This window comes from Podarcis melisellensis (assembly GCF_964234715.1).
Source record: "Podarcis melisellensis genome assembly, chromosome: 12".
Lineage (NCBI taxonomy): Eukaryota > Metazoa > Chordata > Lepidosauria > Squamata > Lacertidae > Podarcis > Podarcis melisellensis.
Window position 1 is genome coordinate 23204017 of NC_138544.1, and position 8047 is coordinate 23212063.

An 8047-nucleotide genomic window follows, 5' to 3' on the forward strand; every position below is an offset into this window, starting at 1 on the left:
GAATGAAACTTGTCACAGGAACACAGGGAAGTGCTATATGTCAAGTCAGATTTGGTGGTTGTTTCTGTTGGGAAATTCCATTCCACCTTTAGTTGCAGACATGGAACTGTTACCTGTCACATGTCTGTTTACATACCAGCACAGTCTGCTGGGAACTTCCGTTGTGTGTATAGCTTTTGCTTTAGACTGTCTCTCTTGCCGAGAAGACAAAGAGAGAGACGACATGTTTCTTTGTCCCGATTTATGATTAATAAATCCGTAGTTGTAGTATGCTTCCACAAGCCTCACGCCTATGCTGTGTGCACAGTTTGCTCTGCTGATATAGCGTGCCCTGGCTTTGAAGCCTGGGTCACTGATTTACGTCAGATCAGAGGCCAATGGGTCTTTGCAGTGGAACGGCTGGAAGGAAACGACCTAGCTGGGGCTAGCCAGCTGGTCTTTCGACCCTCTGCATGCCGACAGTTTCCACAGTGATGGGAGGAGGGGCTCCCAAGGGTGGGCATCTGCCCATGGAAATCAGTAAGGTTCTATGATCCTTTATAACATGCCGTCCCTAGAGCTATTGGCCGTAATAGAACATTGCTCAGTCACTTGTTCTGGAGCATCCATACAAAGGATGATCCTTGAGGAGATAGGGTTGGTGTGGAAGCAACCAAAACCTTTGAAGAACTGACCACGCTATTCCTTTTCCATTCTCAAGAAACACAGCCCACCAAGAAATATCCCCCAAAATACTCAAGTGTTGTTGCTACTCTTTAATTACTCATAATATTTGTAGTGAAGCCATGGGATGTGGCAGTTGGTCCACATCATGCAGCCCAGATCCCTTAAGTTGTGAGATAGCTCAGATTTCTCTGTCCCGTATTCTGCATTAAGATAGCTTGGGAGAAGCATTGTGGCGTAACCTAATGAGGATTTTCCATACTGTCAGCACTTCAGAATGGAATGATTTCTCCTCTGAAGGGACACCCGTTCAGCGTTGCCTTAGCTGCATGCTAAATCCAGGCTTGGACACATACTTAACAATCCTGACTTAGGCAGATGATCAGAAGTTTCCGCACTTTATTTAGAGAGGTGAGCTGTGGCAGCGTCCCAAAGCTTGTCTCCTTCCATAATTTAGGCAACCCAGAGACTTGTAGTAAAAAAAGGGGGAATCCACCTCACAGCCTGGCCTACACAGATAAATCCACAACAGTGTCAAAATAGCATTTACGGCACTCTAAATGCTTATTTCGGTCAAATAAACAGGTAACTTTATCCTTATTGCCGTTCTGTTGAGCTTTGTGGTTTGATGGAATTCGCCTAATAGACGATGGGCTGGAAAGTTGTTGTTGGGTGTCGATTTCAGTGTGATATACCTGAGCTCTTCTGATATTGAGTTACAGGGAAAGAATGGGAAATTGTGCCTTAGAGAAGACCCAGCAAGACCTAACCATGATAAATTGCTTCTCGGTTGCATGATGGAGACTAGATGCCAGCTGTTAAGCGAAAACCAAGTGGAAAACCATGACCTACTGGAAAATATTTGAGGCATGTCTAGTCTCTGAAGATGAGATACGAGCGGACAATATCAACCCTGAAAACAGATGCTAAATTAATTGGGGTAGGGTTGGCAGAAAGCCACAATCGGAGTGCTGGCGAAGACAAGAGGCAAAAGGGAAGGGGGAAAATAGCCACACATTTTTCAAATCTATTTGCATCTGCACGTACCAATGGGTGGCAACCAAGTTCTACAATATGCTACTTTGAATTCTGTACCAAAAGCGTCAATAAGAAAATGTTCCATTGCTTAGTCTGCTTCACCTTGTACCAGGCATAGGAATGGAGCTATTTGGGATCAGTGTAGTCCCTGACCATTGGTTTGTCCTGCTCAACATTGCCCATCCTGCACATTTCTAGGATCCCAAGCTTTTCCACAACAAGTGCCAGGGATATTGCCCACATATTGCCAAGGGGGAGACCTCTCCATCTTTGAACACATGTTGCATTGCCAAAAGCACAACCCAGTCAACTATTAAGGGGAGGGAACAAAAAACAGCCAAATGAGGACTGAGCAAGCACATAATGCTGACTTTTGAGGGAGAGCGAAATCAGAAGATTGGAGAGGATAGCTTGAGAATAATGAACAGGACTGTGGCCAAAACCCTGAGAAGGAGCGCTCCACACCGCAACATTTTGTTGCCAATGCCATTGGTTAGTTCCATAGCTGACTGGGTGGCACTGGGGTCTCTCATCTAGAAATAACCCCATCCTTGATGCTCCAAGCGGTTAACAACATTGATTTAGTTCCTCAACACCCTTGGGCAATTTCCTAGATTATTTGGGAGAAAGCGCTTGCAAGACTAGTTTTGCGGAGTGCAGTTCTGCCTTGAACTAGATTTCTTCACTATTACTGCCAAAATCCTCTGTATTTTTCAAGCCACCATTCCCATCTAGCAGAAGAGCTAGACATGCGATTCTGCATATAATCCTGAAATGAGCGTGCATCCAAATGCACATCGAACCAGATGAGTCTCTTGCTGCAAGACTAGTTGTTTTACTGTTTAACTTGGTTCCTCTGGAGGAATAGCTACTAGCCAGGAGGGCTATGTTCTACCTCCACTGTCAGAAGCAGTGGGAATCACAAGTGGGGAAGAATGATGCTAATAACACAGAGAGACAGGTTGATGTTTATTGTATCAATACAGTTGTACCTTGGTTTTCGAACAGCTTAGTTCTCAAACGTTTTGGCTCTGAAGGCCGCAAACCCGGAAGTGAGGGTTCCGGTTTGCAAACTATTTTTGGAAGCCAAATGTCTGACGGGGCTTCCGGTTGGCCGCAGGAGCTTCCTGCAGCCATTCAGAAGCTGCGCTTTAGTTTCTGAACATTTTGGAAGTCGAACCGACTTCCGGAACGGATTCCGTTCGACTTCCAAGGTATCACTGTACTTTGTTGGGAGCTGCCTAGAGTGCCTGGGGCAACCCAGTCAGATGGGTGGCATATTATTACAGTGGTACCTCGGGTTACATACGCTTCAGGATACAGACTCCGCTAACCCAGAAATATTACCTTGGGCTAAGAACATTGCTTCAGGATGAGAACAGAAATTGTGCTGCGGCAGCGCTGTGGCAGCAGGAGGCCCCGTTAGCTAAACTGGTGCTTCAGGTTAAGAACAGTTTCAGGTTAAGAACGGACCTCCGGAATGAATTAAGTACTTAACCCGAGGTAACACTGTATTATTATTATTATTATTATTATTATTATTGTTATTGTTATTGTTATTATTATTGGAATGTTGAAACTGTGAACACATCTGCAAATTTATCACCCTAACGCTTCACTTATTGCTAAAGACAGAATTTAAGATGCCATCCATACACATTAATAGATCTTTGCCCCCTTTCCCTGTTATTCATCAGTGTCTGCTGCTCCTACAGTTGGTGAAGACTGCCCCATAGTGAAAATGTCAGGGAACAGCACTTTAACTATTTCCTGAAAAGGCAGGGACTAGTTGGGGGCTTCATTCCTAGCTGAAGTATCGCTAACGATGGACAAATCTGTCATTTTTGGTTCTTTCCATTTCTCATTTTCCCCAATCTTAAGTTTAGTTCTCCACATTTCTGCAGCAATTTGCTTTAAAAAAACAAACAAACCCCCCCCTCACAATTTGATATTTAGGTGGCTATTGATGACATTATTTTGGTTTAAGAAGGCCTTCCCTAAAGTGTGACCTAATAATTTTATGGAATAATTATAGAAATGGTTTTGGTTTACTGAGTTTATTATACTGTACACCTTTTTGGTAGTTTTTGGTTATGAAGCTATTTACAAAACCTGCAAATAAATAAGGAAGATAGGAAGTCACACAGAAACTATAGACCACGCTTTGGTTTTGTCTGTGCAGAAATGTTTTGTGTAAGAAAACCCTGCCATGCTTAAAGGTTAATCTCTTATTTCTGTCCAGCATCCTGCTCCAATAATCACTATATATATGTGAAGCTTCTTGAAGCCGGCAGTCTAAATAAATCTGCTGGTGTGTTCGGGACCCATTTTGTTGCCCTTCGCTTATTGTTCCGCTGCTCTTATCAGCGCTTTCCAAGCAGCAAAGTCCATCTTTCCCCTTTATACTGTCCCCAGCGTAAGCCAGGGAGCACTAATCCTGAGCAGCCCCAGGACCTGTTAACTGAAGGCTTCAAAAGACAGTTTAATTTCACGGGGAATCTCCCTCTTTGCTAGCAGGGCATTCTTCAAAGAAAACTGGAAGGTTTGTCACGGGTGCCTTCCCTTGCTCCCACTGCTTGTCGCAGAGCTTGGGGGCAAATTTCTCAGGCAACAAAAGGGCAAAATAAAACCATTTAAAGCGACAGCTCTGAATACCTCTGTTGCGCATCTAAGGTGCCTGATGAACCAGTATTAGCGTAAAGCATAGTAGGTGCTTCATTCTGTTACTAAAGCATTTCTAAGAATAAAGTCCCTGATGCAGCTTCCTGTGTGTTTCAAATTTTACATAGCATAAAGTTCATCACAAAGCACTGGTCCAATGTGGGTCTCCCTCTTTGGAAACCTACCTGGACTTCAGATATCACCTTATTTGTATCTGCCCATTCTTCTAGTCTCCCAAGAAGGAGCCTGGCATATAGTTTGGAGGCTACATCTAACAAACTAATGGGTCTATAATTGGCAGGGTTTTTCTTATCACTCTCTTTATATATTGGAGCAATTATACTCAGCTTCCACCCTTCAGGTATGCGACCTGAGCTGTTAATGTATGAAAACAATTTTGCAAAAATGGGTGACCAGAAATCAGGTCTTATCTTATAGATCTCCAGTGGGATCATGTCTTCTCCTGGAGCTTTATTAGCTAGTTGGCTTGCGATTAGCATCTTAATATGATTGGGCATGACGTCTGGCCATTCTGGCAGTTCTAATAACTGAGTATAGTAAACTTGTGGGGGTGAGTATTTATATTTATATACCGCCCATCTGACTGGGTTACCCCAGCCACTCTGGGTGGCTTCCAACAAATTAAAAAACGGCATCAAACATTAAAAACTTCCCCCTGAACAAAAGTCAGTTAAGTTGTTTATTTCCTTGACATCTGAGAGGAGGGAATTCCACAGCATGGGCGCTACTACAAAGAAGAAATAACCATTGCAATTTAGACACAATAAAATCAAAGGAAGTTTTATTGTCATCATCAAAGCATTGCAGAGTGCATTCCACACGTCGGTGTGGTCAATGGGGAAAAGCCCATGTGTTGTTTTTTTATTTAAAAAAAATCTCTGGATTGTACCCAATGCCTAGTAGTTGCATAAGTTTTGACCATTTCCCAAGCCATGCAACATGTTCAAATGAAGGGAGTGGAAATAATAAATAGAATCGTATAGTTTCCCTACCATGACTTCTACTAGGATAAGTTATTCTCTGATATATATATATATTAAAGGAATATTTCTTTTAAGAACAAGACCCTTGCTGTGATCCATTGGTATAGCCAGTCTCAAAACATTTGCCATTTCAGTGTAACGAATCATGAGAATGTGATGATATATGCCACTATGCCCTTCAGGCTGCCTTTTGGTAACTACCTGTGTTTTCAAAAGGAAACATTACAAAATATCCAAATCAACACAGCACATACCGGGGACTCCTGTGGGGTAGGGGTAACTCTAGTAAAACCTTTTGTCCTTCATTCAAACACAACAGGCATGTACTCTACTTTACAAAGATATACAGAGTGCAAGTCAAACATGCCGACAGCAGTTCACACGCAGTACAGTTTTGGAAGCTTCTTATGTCTTGTGCAAAAGTCCACCGTTCATACAGTTTAGAATAGAAATGTCCTTTGCAAGAGGTCTCAACTGGTCTACAACATTATTTACATGAACAATCAGAGTCTTTAAAGACGACTGGGTTTTTGCCCTTGCTGCTCAAATCCCTGAGAATATGTATCTACCAGCTTTTTTTTTAAAAGGGAGTCAGATGACAGAAATGAACCAGGACATATCATGCTGCAGCAGCTAATTGCAATTCACTGTTGCTCATGTGACACAAGTCAGTGACACATGTTAACCACTTAGCTGTCACTTGAAGCATGCTTGCAGTGCAGCTGAAAGGGACACCTCATTATTCTTTTAAACCTCAAAACACTCCAGCTATCCTCTAAAATGCTCACACTTAGAAGAGTTAAGAGAACCAGCCATTTTGTCCGCTAGGCAGACAGCTGTGTTTATTTGCAGTGTCTATATACAAAATGGCTTCCATACCGCCAACTGCTAGGCAACGTCATTTGACAAACAAAATAGGCATTCTAGAGGCCCAACACTATAAAAAAGAACGCTATTTTTTCAGAATATCTCTCTTTGTATGTTTGTTGGAAGGGAGGAACTGACCGTTTGAGGAAGACCACCTGCTCAAGGGGGAAGCTGAAGATAAGGCGATGTTCTGAGGAAACAATGACAAAATGGAAACAAGCAAAATAAAATGCTGTTGGCACAAGTGCCTACTATAAAATGATGGGCAGCTGTTGGCGTAAGCAGATACAGACTGGGTCCACTTAATGCCAAAAACAAACAAACAAACAAACAAGTTAATCTTGACCCACAGGGGAAGGGTTTTGTGCCAAAAAGCTAGGCACAATTTGAAATTTACCACTTGTCAAGCTACTGGAAGTGGTGAGAATGGTGGGTATAAGAGAGGCAATGAGAGCAGAGTACATGGGGAACACATCACATGATCATCTCTGCACAGGTCCTCTTAATCTACCTAATTCAGTTTGGTCACGTGAACCGGACTCTATAAACAAATAGCGAAAGATCCTCCATCTTGGATTTTCACTTGGGAATGATGAAGAGATGAACTGGAAACGTGCCCTCTGCTGCAGCTCAAATGTTATGACCTATCTAAAACAACAGCCAATGCACAAAGTGAATTTAGAGGATTAGGGAATCTTTCCTTGAAATTATTGCATTGTTGCAGAGGGGATTTAGGTACGATGATGGCACAAGTGAGAAATTCCCTCACCCAGAATGTCAACAACAACATTTATAAAGTGCCTCAAAGATCTAGGTGCTGTGCATTCAAACAGAGAAATGAAAAGTTGGGTTCCTCTGCCCCAAATATGGCCTCATTGAAATTTCTTAAGTTGTAATGAGAATAAACCATTTTATCAACAAATATTCAAGACAACAGACATCTAAATAAATAATGGGAAATGATACATTGTGAGCACCAGAAGTTCAAAATAAAAATAGGGCTATTGGCTGAACATTTCTCTATTGCAGCCTTTCTTAACTTTGGATCCCCAGATGTTATTAAACTACAGCTCCCATCATTCCTGACCTGCTGGCCATGTTGGCTAGGAATGATGGGAGTTGTAGTCCAACAACATCTGAGGACCCAAGGTGTAGAAAGTCTGCTCTGTTGAATCACACATTTATGACCCTGCTTGCCACCTTGGGTATTTATCAGAAAGTCAGGGTATAAATGCAGTAAGTGAATAAACAGATGATTATATGCTCCACGTGGATGAAAAGTTGCAGATGAAATATGACTGTGTTTGGAGTAATCCTGTTGACTTCTGTGCCAGTGGCTAAAAGCAGGGATGTATTAATGGTAGCATTTCTGCCCAACAGTACAATTTCCCTTAATTTTCCAGATTCCAGATTATTTGCAATTTTATAGCCCAAGCAGATCTTGTGGTGTCTAAATTCAAGTACCCAATTTTGTGCTTCAATTCATTTAAAGCTTTCTTTTAAACTGCTGACTCAGTGATCGCCTATTTCAATTCTAAAGGCAACAGAGGTCCATAGGTATGTTTCAATTATAATGTGGATTTTTTTTTTTAAAAAAAAGACTTGTTCTACGGGAATAGCATTGTGGAAGATGTTTGAGGGTACTGGAACTGGTTCCTTCATGATTTTGCAGCCTAATTTCTCCTTAGTCTATCCATACTAGTTTTTACCTAAAGACATTGAGGGTGTATTCAGATGACTGGAAGCTCTAAGACTGGTACTCTAAGGTACCATGAGGTACCAATTGAACAAGTGCCACCTGTAACTTTGTGAGA